Raw genomic sequence first — 15,045 nt, forward strand, 5'->3', positions numbered from 1 at the left:
CGAGGTCATATGCGTGCATCCAATGTGACTGGCGTCCTTATAATAAGAGGAGGGTAGGGGGGCACGGACTCACTCAGAGGAAAGACCACGTGAAGCCACACAGGGAGAAGATATCCCAGGAGACTCAGATGATAGCAACTCAGGTGACACTGTAATCTTAGACTTCTTCCCCCCAGAATTTTGAGAAAATAACTTCTGCTGCTTAAGCCACCCAATCTGTGGAACTTCGTTATGGCAGCCCTAGCAAACTAATACTGAAGTACATATTTTAATAGATGTTCTTGATAAAAATGTTTTTAAAAATCTAATTAGGGTCGGGCGTGGTGGCTCATGCCTGTAATCCTAGCACTCTGGGAGGCCGAGGTGGGAGGACCATTCAAGGTCAGGAGTTTGAAACGAGCCTGAGAAAGAGCGAGACCCATCTCTACTAAAAATAGAAAGAAATTAATTGGCCAACTAATATATATAGAAAAAATTAGCCTGGCATGGTGGCGCATGCCTGTAGTCCCAGCTACTCAGGAGGCTGAGGCAGGAGGATTGCTTGAGCCCAGGAGTTTGAGGTTGCTGTGAGCGAGGCTGACACCACGGCACTCACTCTAGCCCGGTCAACAAAGCAAGACTCTGTCTCAAAAAAAACCCATATTAATTGGCCAACTAAAAAATATATATATAGAAAATCTGGTGAGGCATGATGGTGCATGCCTGTAGTCCCATCTACTCAGGAGGCTGAGGCAGGAGGATCACTTGAGCCCAGGAGTTGGAGGTTGCTGTGAGCTAGGCTGACACCATGGCACTCTAGCCCGGGCAACAGAGTGAAACTCTGTCTCAAAAAAAAGAGTGAAGAGGTTAATTGAATCTGAAGCATCAACAGATAGATAAGGAGACAGCTTTTGCATTGGAGAAAATTTCTTGGTTCCTCTCTAGTCTCTCTTCGATCATGGTCCTCCTACCCCAACTCCAGCCATATTGAACTTTTGTTCCTTCCACACACCGTTCTCTCTCCCCCTTCCTAGACTTTACACATATTGTTCTCTTGCCCTGGAACTTTCTCTTGCCTTCTGGTGATGTCCCCACCCTTTTCACCTAGCTAACTGTCTTTCACGCCCTTCCTCAACCGTTCTCAGTGTTCTCAGAGCATACAGTATTTTCCTATCAGATCCCATTATCATTATGTATCACAATTGCTTATATATAGTTCTCTGTCACCTGTTATAAACCCTAAGCTATGGGACAGCCTATTGAAATGCTCTTTGAAATAGGCACTTTGGAAATATTCTGAGAAGGAAGGAATGAATGGTGCTCAGACTGCAACTCACCAAACTTAACTGGATTAAATGAGAAAAATAATTTGGAAAGGTATAAATGTACTTTTAACAATATGCTGGGTGTGATGGTTCACACTGTAATCCCAACACTTTGGGAGGCCAGGGCAGGAAGGAGGATTGCTTGAGTCCAGAAGTTCAAGACCAGCCTGGGAAACACAGCAAGACCCCATCTCCACCAAAAAAAAAAAAAAAAAAAAAAAAAAAATCAACCAGGGGCGTAGGGGTGCATGCCTGTAGTCCTAGCTACTCAGGAGGTGGAGGCAGCAGGAGGATCCCTTGAGCCCTGAAGTTTGCAGCTGCAGTGAGTTATGTGATCAGGCCAATGCTCTCCAGCCTGGGCAGCAGAGTGAGACCCTGTCTCAAAAAAACCAAACCAAACCAAACTGAAAAACCACCTTTGGTATCTAGGCTTGAGTTCTGGGATTGGGAATAAAATACAGATAAAAATGTAATTGGTTAAATGTGAGCTCTTAGTGAAAATCCTGGGACAGGCCTATTAAAAGCATCATCCCATATCTGTTTTTGCAATTTTCAGCCTATGTAAGTTAAGCTATTTAAGTGTACTTATCCATTTGGCGAAGGATTTCAAAAGTGAGGGGAAAAATCATTATTCCAGCAATGATTTGCCGTTACAGGCCTGAAGCGCCACAGGCACTAAGCCACCCAAAATCTGTATAGCATGAGTCACAAACCTAACAGGTCTTTACTCTGCCTGAATTCCAATTCCTAATCACAAAGTTAACTATGAACATGACAACATTTGAAAATAAAAGAACTGATTCTGCAAGGGACATTTTATTTTACATATCTCTATATACCTAAGAAAGAGAGTCATAACAGATGTATTCAAATAATGTAGTATATAATTAACATGAGTTCATATTCTAAATAAGCTCTATGGAAATAAAAAAATTCAGAATCATTTCTAAAGCATTTTTCTCCGTAAAATATTTTATTTTTCCAATAAAATAAGAAGCGAATGGACTCATGGCTGAATTTTGTTGTGGTGCATAGTCAGCCCATAAATTTTTTGACTGGATCAATTGGCTCAAACTGGTATAAAGGAAATCTAGATTCTAATCCTAGCTCAGGTTCTATGGAAGTAGGTAAAGCATTGAACCTAACTCTAAACTAATAAATATGTAAGTTAAGTGGTATATTTGTGATAATTGCTTTTGGAATAAAAGATAAAGCAAGCTTGAGATTAGGAGTAGGTGTGCATGCTTAGGCAGGTGTATATGCTTGACATATGTGAGCCCTCAGTACAATATTATCATCATTAGTACTTTGATTTTATCATCTGTAAATAAAAACATTAGGTTGAATGATTTCTCTAGCATTTGGAAAAAAATTTGTGTTCCAATTTAGGATTTTGTGGCTAGTTTGTGTTGCAAACTCCTCATAATTATTCCAAGTTTTATATAATTATACTTTTATTTGTTGCTTAAATCTTTTTTTGTTTTCATCTTCTTTGTGATTTCTATAAAAATGTCTTCTAATGATGGAAGAGTTATCAAATAATTTAAAAATACATTAATTTGTTTAAAATGACAAACTCATAATTTTAGTGTATTTAAGAAAAAATGTAACAAAGATAGTGTGTGTCAGGCCTGTTTCTCTTTTTTTTTTTTTTGAGACAGAGTCACACTTTGTTGCCCAGGCTAGAGTGAGTGCCGTGGCGTTAGCCTCGCTCACAGCAACCTCAGAGTCCTGGACTCAAGCGATCCTCCTGCCTCAGCCTCCCGAGTAGCTAGGACTACAGGCATGCGCCACCATGCCCAGCTAATTTTTTCTACATATATTAGTTGGCCAATTAATTTCTTTCTATTTATAGTAGAGACAGGGTCTTGCTCTTGCTCAGGCTGGTTTTGAACTCCTGACCTCAAGCAATCCACCCACCTCGGCCTCCCAGAGCGCTAGGATTACAGGCGTGAGCCACCTCGCCCGGCCAGGCCTGTTTCTCTTAAATTTTATCTTTTTGGTCATTGATTGATAATTATTTTAAGTTTTCAATAAATACTGGCAGACAGCCCCATTCTAACATATTCCTGTTTCAAATTGACATTGTTATTGTTGTCTTGGAAATAGACATTTGCAGCACACCTGTTAAAACCTACCCCCAAAGACGACTGAGCATCATTAAAAGTAGATGCTATAAATTATAAACCAGAAGACAGATTGTCAGCCCCAGATGAGTTTCTACATGATTATTAATTTTTTTTAAAAAATGAAAGAAGACAAATCTTCATATGTTTAAAGCAGCTTAATCGTCTTGTATTAATAAAGGACACAAGAAAGAGTCTACACAATGTATGTTGTTTTCTGTAGCAGTCTCACTATTCCATTGCCTGCACAAGGATGTAGAGTCTAGCAAAGTAAAATGTACAATAGTCCTAAATGTTCTAATATTCTAATACTCTTCCCTTCTTTATCCTCTTCTACTTATTAGCTGGTTTAAATTATACTTTCATGGGTTCTAGAAATTTGGTAGAAAAATTTCAGTAATTCAAAACATATATGTATTAGTTATTGATTGCCGCATAACAAATCATCCCCCAGCCGGGCCCGGTGGCTCACGCCTGTAATCCTAGCACTCTGGGAGGCCGAGGCAGGAGGATTGCTCAAGGTCAGGAGTTCGAAACCAGCCTGAGCAAGAGCAAGACCCCGTCTCTACTAGAAATAGAAAGAAATTAATCGGCCAACTAATATATATAGAAAAAATTAGCCGGGCATGGTGGCGCATGCCTGTAGTCCCAGCTACTTGGGAGGCTGAGGCAGGAGGATTGCTTGAGCCCAGGAGTTAGAGGTTGCTGTGAGCTAGGCTGACGCCATGGGACTCACTCTAGCCTGTGCAACAAAGTGAGACTCTGTCTCCAAAAAAAAAAAAAAAAAAAGGATTTTATTCCTTCTCTTATCTATAACTCCTTCACTTTCCTATTTATTCCCTTAATCTCTTTTAAAAGAAGTTTACATAGATTCTCTTTCTTTTTCTCCTGTTCACTCTTCAAAAGACTGAAAGCATTCAGGGATCATTTATCCAAAAGCCATGAATGAAGCCCACCTTCATTCCTTTTCCTTTGCTCACTCTCTTCACTCCTCCCAAGATTGGGCACAGAGTGACTAGTGTGAGCTTCTGTAACTCTAATTAGTGTGTTTTCTCCACTGTAAGGCAAGGATCTCTGGAGACAGGAATTGTGTCTTCGTCATCTTGAGTCCTCAGAGTCTTCATTCCTTCTTGGCACTTAGTCGCTGAATATAACTTGGGGTGGGGGTGGGGAAGTTGCTAAATCAAAAGAGATTCTTAACCTTCCCTGGATTAAACGTTAAAATGTTACTAATATAAACTTTTCAGAAATTGTCAACTGTATGGGAAGTGCCTAGAGAATTTTCAGAGCCTTCTCTGTCTTTATCTTTTAATTAATCAGAGTCCAAACGCTGGTTTGCCTGATATTAGAGAACAACAGTGTAGTGGTATTAGTCATAATTTCAGTTTAAAAAATATTTTTTGAAAATATAGGCTACAACTTTACTTCTTTAATTTGAATCAAGCATCTTCTGATCGGGACCTACTCCAGACTTGCAGAATATTTTAACTTGATATATTCTTTGTATATCTTAATTATATAGTTGGCATATTCGTGGTATTAGCATATTGTGTCTCAGGATTATTATATCTGAAGTTTTTTTCTGTGTAAAGATCATGTGCATTAATTTTTATAAATTCAATGTAGTTTAACCACAATCATTTTAAGTCTTTCGACATCTACTGATAGTTTTTTGTTTTTCTGTAAGGCTCTCTTAAAAGCTCTTGCAATCACCTATAGGCCGGAATGCTTCATCCTCAACAAAGAACTGTCTCAGTTTGGTGTGGAAAAGGGTGATGCCAGGTATTTGGGGTACAGGCTTCTGATGGCATTGCTTGAACAGCTTGGAGCTTTGAGACCATACCAGTGCACTGAGTCAAGATTTCCAGAACTCCAGTCAAGAAGCAGATGGGCTCATAAGAGTACTAAGCTAAGATCGAACAGTATAAAAATTAATTACAGGCCGGGCGTGGTGGCTCACGCCCGTAATCCTACCACTCTGGGAGGCCGAGGCTGGAGGATCGCTCAAGGTCAGGAGTTCGAAACCAGCCTGAGCGAGACTCCTTCTCTATTAAAAATAGAAAGAAATTAATTGACCAACTAAAAATGTATATATTAAAAAATTAGCTGGGCATGGTGGCACATGCCTGTAGTCCCAGCTACTCAGGAGGCTGAGGCAGGAGGATCGCTTGAGCCCAGGAGTTGGAGGTTGCTGTGAGCTAGGCTGATGCCACGGCACTCACTCTAGCTTGGGCAACAAAGTGAGATTCTGTCTCAAAAAAAAAAATTTTAATTACATAGGAAGGAATGAAGTGATGGCAGATGATTGTGGTTTTTGTTTGGAATATTGTTGATGTTTTAATGTTCTACTTTTTGGAAATACAAGGAACCACTTGCTCTTTTAAGTTATCTGTAACTCATAACGATTTAGTAGACTTTACTTTTTTTTTTTTTTTTTTGAGTCTCACTTTGTTGCCCAGGCTAGAGTGAGTGCTGTGGCATCAGCCTAGCTCACAGCAACCTCAAACTCCTGGGCTCAATCGATCCTCCTGCCTCAGCCTCCCAAGTAGCTGGGACTACAGGCATGCGCCACCACGACCTGCTAATTTTTTCTATATATATTAGTTGGCCAATTAATTTCTTTCTATTTTTAGTAGAGATGGGATCTCGCCCTTGCTCAGGCTGGTTTCAAACTCCTGACCCTGAGTGATCCTCCCACCTCGGCCTCCCAGAGTGCTAGGATTACAGGCGTGAGCCACAGCGCCCGGCCTAGTAGACTTTCCTTTTGAAACAGAAATGAAACATTTCTAAATGACCTTTTCCCCCTGTTCAACCACTCCAAAATTCAGAAACTATTACTGAGTACAGGGAATTCCGAGGTTCTGCGTGAAATAACATTCCTGAGAATGTCTTTAGGTTGGATTTGTATTCAAGTTGGATCCGTGATGAACAGCGCATATACAGTAATAATAGTAATAGCAATACTATAACGGCACATATGTGGTAATAATAATATAGCGTAATACTGTAATAATAACAATAATACCCATGTACTGTAATAATGTTGCAGGAACTATTGTGTTCTTTCTTTCTAATTCTAACAGAACTTAAAAACTAACTCATATAGGCCGGGCGTGGTGGCTCACGCCTGTAATCCTAGCACTTTGGGAGGCCGAGGCGGGCGGATTGCTCAAGGTCAGGAGTTCGAAACCAGCCTGAGCGAGACCCCGTCTCTACCAAAAATAGAAATAAATTAATTGACCAACTAAAAATATATATACAAAAAATTAGCCGGGCATGGTGGCGCATGCCTGTAGTCTCAGCTACTCGGGAGGCTGAGGCAGTAGGATCGCTGAGCCCCGGAGATTGAGGTTGCTGTGAGCCAGGCTGACGCCACGGCACTCACTCTAGCCTGGGCAACAAAGTGAGACTCTGTCTCAAAAAAAAAAAAAAAAAAAAATTATAAAAAAAAAACAAAAAACAACTAACTCATATAAAAAGTTTAGATAGGAGAGAGAGAAATTTTGAAAAAGAATGTTAAAGGTTAACACTCACCTAATGTTGCATCAATGTCTTGCTTACTAGAAGGGGCATTTTTGAGGCAAGAAGGTAGCTGACATTAATCAGAAGATGATGATGGAGAATTAGGATCTGAGCCTGTTGCTGAAGGAGTGAACATTACCACCAAAGTGGGTTTCTTTAAAAAGGTATCTAGGGGTGTTTGTACAGCATTTTCTTTGTCTCTTCATGAATGGCCTTGTAGCAGCTGATGTTCTCACTAACTGCATCGTAAACCTTTGTAAACTGCTCAGTGTTATGTTCTTGCTCCCCAAGCTTAGCAAACCTTGCTTCAATGAGACAAAAGGCTTCAGCTCACTCTTTTGTACTAAACTTTCTTGGCTCTGGATCTTCTGATTCTTCCTGTGTTTCTATCAGCTGCTTCTCTATCTATGTGACTAGCCGCTAGCATTAAGATGCTGTGCCAGTGAGCCACTTATGCCATGTGGGTTTGTTGACATGCATGGAAGAAGCTAGTTCCTGAATTATTAATTTAATTATAAATTAATCTTATGGGGAGGCTTGGAAACCCCTTTGTAAGTACAGAATGCCATTAAGTCTGGTCATTTGTAACCCAGGGACTGCCTGTATTCTTATTTTATTTATTTTATTTTATTTTTTTATTTTTTATTTTTTTTTAATTTTTTTTTTTTTTTTTTTTTTTTTTGAGACAGAGTCTCACTTTGTTGCCCAGGCTAGAGTGAGTGCCGTGGCATCAGCCTGGCTCACAGCAACCTCAATCTCCTGGGTTCAGCGATCCTCCTGCCTCAGCCTCCCGAGTAGCTGGGACTACAGGCATGCGCCACCATGCCCGGCTAATTTTTTCTGTATGTATTAGTTGGCCAATTAATTTTCTTTCTATTTATGGTAGAGACGGGGTCTCGCTCTTGTTCAGGCTGGTTTTGAACTCCTGACCTTGAGCAATCCACCCGCCTCGGCCTCCCAGAGTGCTAGGATTACAGGCGTGAGCCACCGCGCCTGGCCTGTATTCTTATTTTAATGGCAATATAGTTACTTGTATAGATTTAAAAAGAATCCTCCTGTTACCAGGACATAATTAGAAACATGGGTAATCCAACCACGATCTTGCCTGAAACATCATATTTAAGAATGATGCTCATTTAATCAATATCACCAGGCACTTTTAAGGAACTAAGGTTGACTTTGTAGAACCAAGGCTTAAAAAACCTTCTTGGGCCAGAAGCAGTGGCTCATGCCTGTAATCCCAGCGCTCTGGGAGGCTGAGGCGGGAGGATCGTTTGAGCTCAGGAGTTCGAGACCAGCTTGAGCAAGAGCGAGACCCCGTCTCTACGAAAAATAGAAAGAAATTAATAGGCTAACTACAAAATATATAGAAAAAATTTGCTGGGCATGGTGGCACACGCCTGTACTCCCAGCTATTTGGGAGGCTGAGGCAGAAGGATCGCTTGAGCCCAGGAGTTAGAGGTTGCTGTGAGCTAGGCTGACACCCTGGCACTCTAGCCCAGGCAACAGAGTGAGACTCTGTCTCAAAAAAAAAAAAAAAAAAAAAATCCTGTTGCCAGGAAATAATTAGAAGCATTTGTTATGCAACCACGATCTTGCCTGAAACATCATATGTGAGAATGATGCTCATTTAATCAATATCACCAGGCACTTTTAAGGAACTGAAGTTGACTGTGTGGAACCAAGGCTTAAAAAGCCTTCTTGGGGTTTCTGAAAGAACTAAAACTAAAACTACCAAATGACCCAGTAATCCCACTTGTTGGGTATCATCTACCCAAAGGAAAACAAATCAGTATATTACAAAGATACCCGTATATGTATGTTTGTCGCAGAACTATGCACAGTAGCAGAGATATGGAGTCAACCTAAGTGTCATCAACAGAGGATTGGATAAAGAAAATGTGGTACATTTACACGATGCAATAATCTTCAGCCACAACAAAGAATGAAACCAAGTCTTTTGCAGCAACTTGGATGGAACTGGAGGCTGTTCTCCTAAGTGAAACAACTCAGACACAGAAAGACAAATACTCCATGTTCTCACCTGCAAGTGGGAGCGACACAGTGTGTGTACACATGGAAGCAGAGTGTGGAATGATGGACAGTGGAGACGCGGAGGGGTGGGGGGATGGGAACAGCCTGGGAACCTGAGGATAATTTGGAGATCTTGAGAAGAGAGGAATTCCCTCAAATTTATAGCTTCTGTTGGTGAAATCTAATGCCAGATTCCTGGCTTGGCTTCCTAGCTTTAAAAAGCTTTTAAAGGCTGGGCACGGTGGCTCACGCCTGTAATCCTAGCACTCTGGGAGGCCGAGGCAGGCAGATTGCTCGAGGTTAGGAGTTCGAAACCAGCCTGAGCAAGAGCGAGACCTCGTATCTACTATAAATTGAAAGAAATTAATTGGCCAACTAAAAATGTAGAAAAAATGAGCCGGGCATGGTGGTGCATGCCTGTAGTCCCAGCTACTCAGGAGGCTGAGGCAGGAGGATTGCTTGAGCCCAGGAGTTTGAGGTTGCTGTGAGCTAGTCTGATGCCACGGCACTCACTCTAGCCTGGGCAACAAAGCAAGACTCTGTCTCAAAAAAAAGCGTTTAAAAGTCTAGTCTGAGAATCCTTACAAAAATGGCCAGCAAAGAAAATTTAGGAAGGTCTAGATGGCAACTTACCATTATTACTAGATGTATGTAAATAATCAGATCAAGTCTACTTAGAGTAGTTTTATTTTGTAATCAAGAATAATCTTTCTTTGGGATTATTTTTGATCAAAAGGGGGTTGTATAGAGAGAAGTTTTGTGTTTAAATAGAAAATGATGCTTCATTTATAACACACTCTTCCTGGTTTTCAGATTTCAGCCTGGTTCATGGTTTTTGAGCTCTTTGTAAATATCAGTTAACTGATAGATATGCAAACTATCTTATCTGGAAGACTTAAATGACTCCTACTCCTACCATATGGAAAAACCAGTTTTGGTAAAAAGAATATGTAAATTTGACTGAATTCAGTTACCTTGCTGAAATGGTCGATCCTTGCCAACTTTCAATTCTTCCAGATTTCTTCAATATCTGCTCCAGCTCTCCAAACTAATGTTTCCAATTTTTCTTCATTCTGCCTGACTCAGCACCATGGAGAACTAAACCTGACTGCCCAGATCTCTGGGACTGTAGGCTATCTTACAGCTGACCCCTTCCAGAAGATCTGTAGAAGCCCTCCAAGCTAAAGCATGATGATCTGATTTAAACCTTGAAGACTGCACCAGCTCAGCAGCCCACACATGGGCTGGATTTCTCCCTGGACAAACCATTGTCTGGACCACGAAGAAAGTCCAGTGAAATGCTTGGGACAAACATACCCATGCATGAGATGCAACCAAGACTGTGGACATCACCAATACCATTGATATTCTATGTCAAGAGCATAAAACATAAGTGTTAGGGACCGACCTTCCACAGCCCCACCGGACAGAAAAGCAGAGACATCGAGGATGCAGTCACACAAGAGGAGGTTTATTTTCTGGCTAGCCAGGGTCCAAGCCCCAGAGCACCAACGCAGTGGCCACTCTCGCAGGCAAGGACCCCGACCGGACCAACGGCATGCCTTTTATCCCCATGGTGCACAAGCTGCGCACAAGCAGACTACCCATGGATCATGCGTTGACCTTTAAAATGATTGGTTGCCCACTATTGCCTTTTGAAATAATTGACGGGTTGGTTGCCCTCCATTGCCTGATGGGCCAGTTGCCCATGCTTTAATGACCTCATCCCATAATTCCCCATACAGCGGTGTAGCAAGCAAGCAATGACCAGAAGCAAAGGTTTGCGGTTAGCTCATTGCCCCACCCAAGTAAATTCCCGACAATTGGAAGAATTCCTCTGCCCTTCCTCTGTCCTACAAATTCCTCTGCCCTACAATAAGCAATGCTGTATAACCAAAAGATTATCAACAACCTCTGGAAATTCACTGAACTGGTACCCTCAGGGTTCAAATCCTGGCTCTTTAGCACGACTTTTTATACTAATATTTCTCTTTTTCCTCTTAGGCACTTCTCTTTTTCCATGCCTGAGACTTTAGGGTCTCTGGGACCCTAAAACAATTAATGTTTGCCACCATCTCTCAACAGATGGTTTAACTGGTTTTTACAGAAAAATGCCAGCAAGAAGCCTTGAAAGACTATTTCTTAGACCCTTCTTCACCCCACTCAGGAGGTATATGATTAGCTCCAAGTTGTTCAGCAATAAATATTATTTATTTCTCCTTTTTTTTTTTTTTTTTTTTTTTTGAGACAGAGTCTGACTCTGTTGCCTGGGCCAGAGTGCTGTGGCATCAGCCTAGCTCACAGCAACCTCAAACTCCTGGACTTAAGCAATCCTCCTGCCTCAGCCTCCTGAGTACTTGGGACTACATGCATGTGCCATCATGCCCGGCTCATTTATATCTATCTATCTATCTATCTATCTATCTATCTATCTATCTATCTATCTATCTATCTATCTATCTGTTATCCAGCTAATTTCTTTCTATTTTTAGTAGAGATGGGGTTTAGTTTGAGGTTGCTGTGAGCTAGGCTGACGTCATGGCACTCACTCTAGCCCGGGCAACAAAGTGAGACTCTGTCTCAAAAAAAAAAAAAGCTTTTAAAAGTCTAGTCTGTTAGGCCGGGCGCGGTGGCTCAAGCCTGTAATCCTAGCACTCTGGGAGGCCGAGGCGGGCGGATTGCTCGAGGTCAGGAGTTCAAAACCAGCCTGAGCAAGAGCAAGACCCCGTCTCTACTATAAATAGAAAGAAATTAATTGGCCAACTAATATATATATATATATAAAATTAGCCGAGTGTGGTGGCAGCATGCCTGTAGTCCCAGCTACTCGGGAGGCTGAGGCAGAAGGATTGCTTGAGCCCAGGAGTTTGAGGTTGCTGTGAGTTAGGCTGACGCCACGGCACTCACTCTAGCCTGTGCAACAAAGCGAGACTCTGTCTCAAAAAAAAAAAAAAAAAGTCTAGTCTGTTAGACCAGCAGTTACTTGTTAAAAAAAAAGAAAAAAAAAAAAAAAGTCTAGTCTGAGAATCCTTACAAAAATGTCCAGCAGAGCAAATTTAGGATGGTCTAGATGGCAAATTACCCTTATTACTAGATGTATGTAAATAATCAGATCAAGTCTAATTGGAGTAGTTTTATTTTGTAATCAATTATTTTACTCTTGCTCAGGCTGGTTTTGGACTCCTGACCTTGAGTGATCTGCTGGCCTTGGCCTCCCAGAGTGCTAAGATTACAGACGTGAGCCACCACGCCCGGCCTATTTATTTATCTTAAACAAAAAGGACAATTGGCAATGTTGAATTTTATCTGAGATCTATGTTCCCCAAGAGGAAGATAGAATCCATCCCCTCCTCTCCCTTCCCCTTTTATTCCAAGAAATGGCCAACCATAAACAACTACCCTACAGTCCATAAACAACTACCGTGCTGTCCCATCCTCCTAGATAAGACCTGTCTCCAAGACCAATCCTCAATGACTTCTCTTTTTATCTACTATAAAACTCTAGCTCTACTTCTTTTTCTTGAGATGTTTCTCATTAATGAATGTCCTCCTTAAGTATCTTGAATAAATTAATCTCTCTTCAGTGGTCAGGTATCTTTTGTCTTTCACACAAGGGCTGATTGTATGAATCTGAGATCAAAATTGTGGTAGAGCTATAATGTGGCTTTATTTATTTATTTTTTCTAGCATCCTTTCCAAGCAGAATATAATGTGGCTTTAAAGAGTAGGAAAATTATAGCTCTATGTAACCATATATAAACTGGGTGCATGTATATCCTAACCAATTCTGTGCTATGTTGGATAATTGCCTACTATAACGTGTTATACTAGAAACTGTCATTGAAGCTGAATTAATACATTTTTTTTTTTTTGAGACAGAGTCTCACTCTGTTGCCCGGGCTAGAGTGCCATGGAGCCAGCCTAGCGCACAGCAGCCTCAAACTCCTGGGCTCAAGGGATCCTTCTGCCTCAGCCTCCCAAGTAGCTGGGACTACAGGCATGCGCCACCATGCCTGGCTAATTTTTTCTCTATATATTTTTAGTTGGCCAATTAATTTCTTTCTATTTATAGTAGAGATGGAGTCTCGCTCTTGCTCAGGCTGGTCTTGAACTCTGGACCTTGAGGGATCCTCCCACCTCGGCCTCCCAGAGTGCTAAGATTAGAGGCGCCCGGCCTGAATTAATCAATTTGAAATGTTTAAATTAAATTCCACTACAAGTCCACTTTGAAGTGGAGCATTTTGAAGAACCACCAACAGGCAGAAAACAAGTTCTTCCACGTGCATATGATCACCCGGAGAATTGCCACACAGACCTTCTTGAATCCTCACTGTGATAAATCAATAAAATAATCCACACTGCCTGCTTTTATTTGGCTTTCTGATGATGTGGCCATTAATGGAAAAAACCTGTATGATTTTGAGCTAGATAGTAGGCAACTATTGTGAATCAGAGCCAGGTGCAGGTGCTGGGTTTGTGGTTCTAGTGTTGACTGGCACCATTGAATGTCTAATTCCAGCAAGATAGAGATAACCTTATGCAAGGTCCTTCAGATGCTCTCCAAGCATAAAGCAAGAAATTGAGAAGCACTGATACCTTACCAAGCAGTAGGAAACCCAGAAATAGGGTGAGGTTGGCCTCACTCATGAATATATTCCAGAGGATGGGACATAAAATCCTGGGACCTGCAATGCCCCAAATGTTACCACCAGCTGATAGTCACTACTGCCATTGTCATCTTAACTCCAAGATTAAGGAATGGTTTGAAAAGTAACAGGCAGCTTGAAGATTTTAGAACCAGTAAGCATTTCAGCTCAACAGGAACTAAACTAGATCTTTGGATTTGAGTGAAACAACAGGATTATTTGAGGATTATTGCATCTAAAAGGTAAGCACAAATTTTGAACGTGCCCGCCCATTCTCGAACAAGCACTGGGGTTGGAATTTATGGGAAAAGCCGTTCTGTTGCCTGAATAAAGTATAAGGAAATGGAGAGCACAATATGAAAAACACCAAACTGTGATGTTAAAAGATATAAATGAATCAGGACACCTTTGGTGTGTTAAGTGGGGTTTAAAAAGTAGGAAAGGGAGCAGTTTTAAGGGATTAAGGTAGAAGAAGTAATTAGATAAGAATGAAGACTCTAAGACTGTCAGGAAGTTAGCCTGTTTGTTCTATAATAGTAATTTTTTCCTTCTACCTCAGTGGAATTAGCGTTTCGTGTTCACCCTCTGAATTTTGTGTATTAGGAATGTTTCTAACCAACTCTTGCAGAGAAGACTTAAATCTAAATTATACTTTTCAATTTGTGAAAATAGGTGAAGCACTTGGAAAAGAACAAGTATACCAAGTTACTAAGTGGTTTTTAAAATTAAAATATGTTCTCTTGTGCCAGAAGAATTCATATTGAGATGGTTTTTTTATTTGTACTTATTTTCTTTCAAATCTTATAGATTATAGTTTTTTTTACTGTAGAAGAGATTTTAAGTAACTTAGATTTCAAATATTTCTGTCTATATGTTATATGTGATAATTCCTTTGGAAGACATTTTAAAATTGCATTTAATAGGCTAAAAAATAACTTTAGACTTAATTTCAATAGATTAGAAGTAAGAATTTTTATCCTTTGGCACTGTCCAAGCTCATTAAAAAAATTAATCAACTATAGTAATTGTGACAATTTTATTTATTTATTTATTTTTGAAACAGAGTCTCACTCTGTTGCCTGGGCTAGAGTGAGTGCCGTGGCAGCAGCCTAGCTCACAGCAACCTCAAACTCGTGGGCTCAAGTGATCCTCCTTCCTCAGCCTCCCGAGTAGCTGGGACTACAGGCATGCGCCACCATGCCTGGCTAATTTTTTCTATATATTTTTAGTTGGCCAATTAATTTCTTTCTATTTTTAGTAGAGATGGGGTCTCGCTCTTGCACAAGCTGGTTTCGAGCTCCTGACCTTGAGCGATCCTCCCGCCTTGGCCTCCCAGAGTGGTAGGATTACAGGCATGGGCCACTGCGCCTGGCCTGTTGTGACCATTTTAAAAACCACTTTCCCAAACAGCAT

The sequence above is a fragment of the Microcebus murinus genome, chromosome 29 (genome assembly GCF_040939455.1).
Source record: "Microcebus murinus isolate Inina chromosome 29, M.murinus_Inina_mat1.0, whole genome shotgun sequence".
Classification (NCBI taxonomy): domain Eukaryota; kingdom Metazoa; phylum Chordata; class Mammalia; order Primates; family Cheirogaleidae; genus Microcebus; species Microcebus murinus.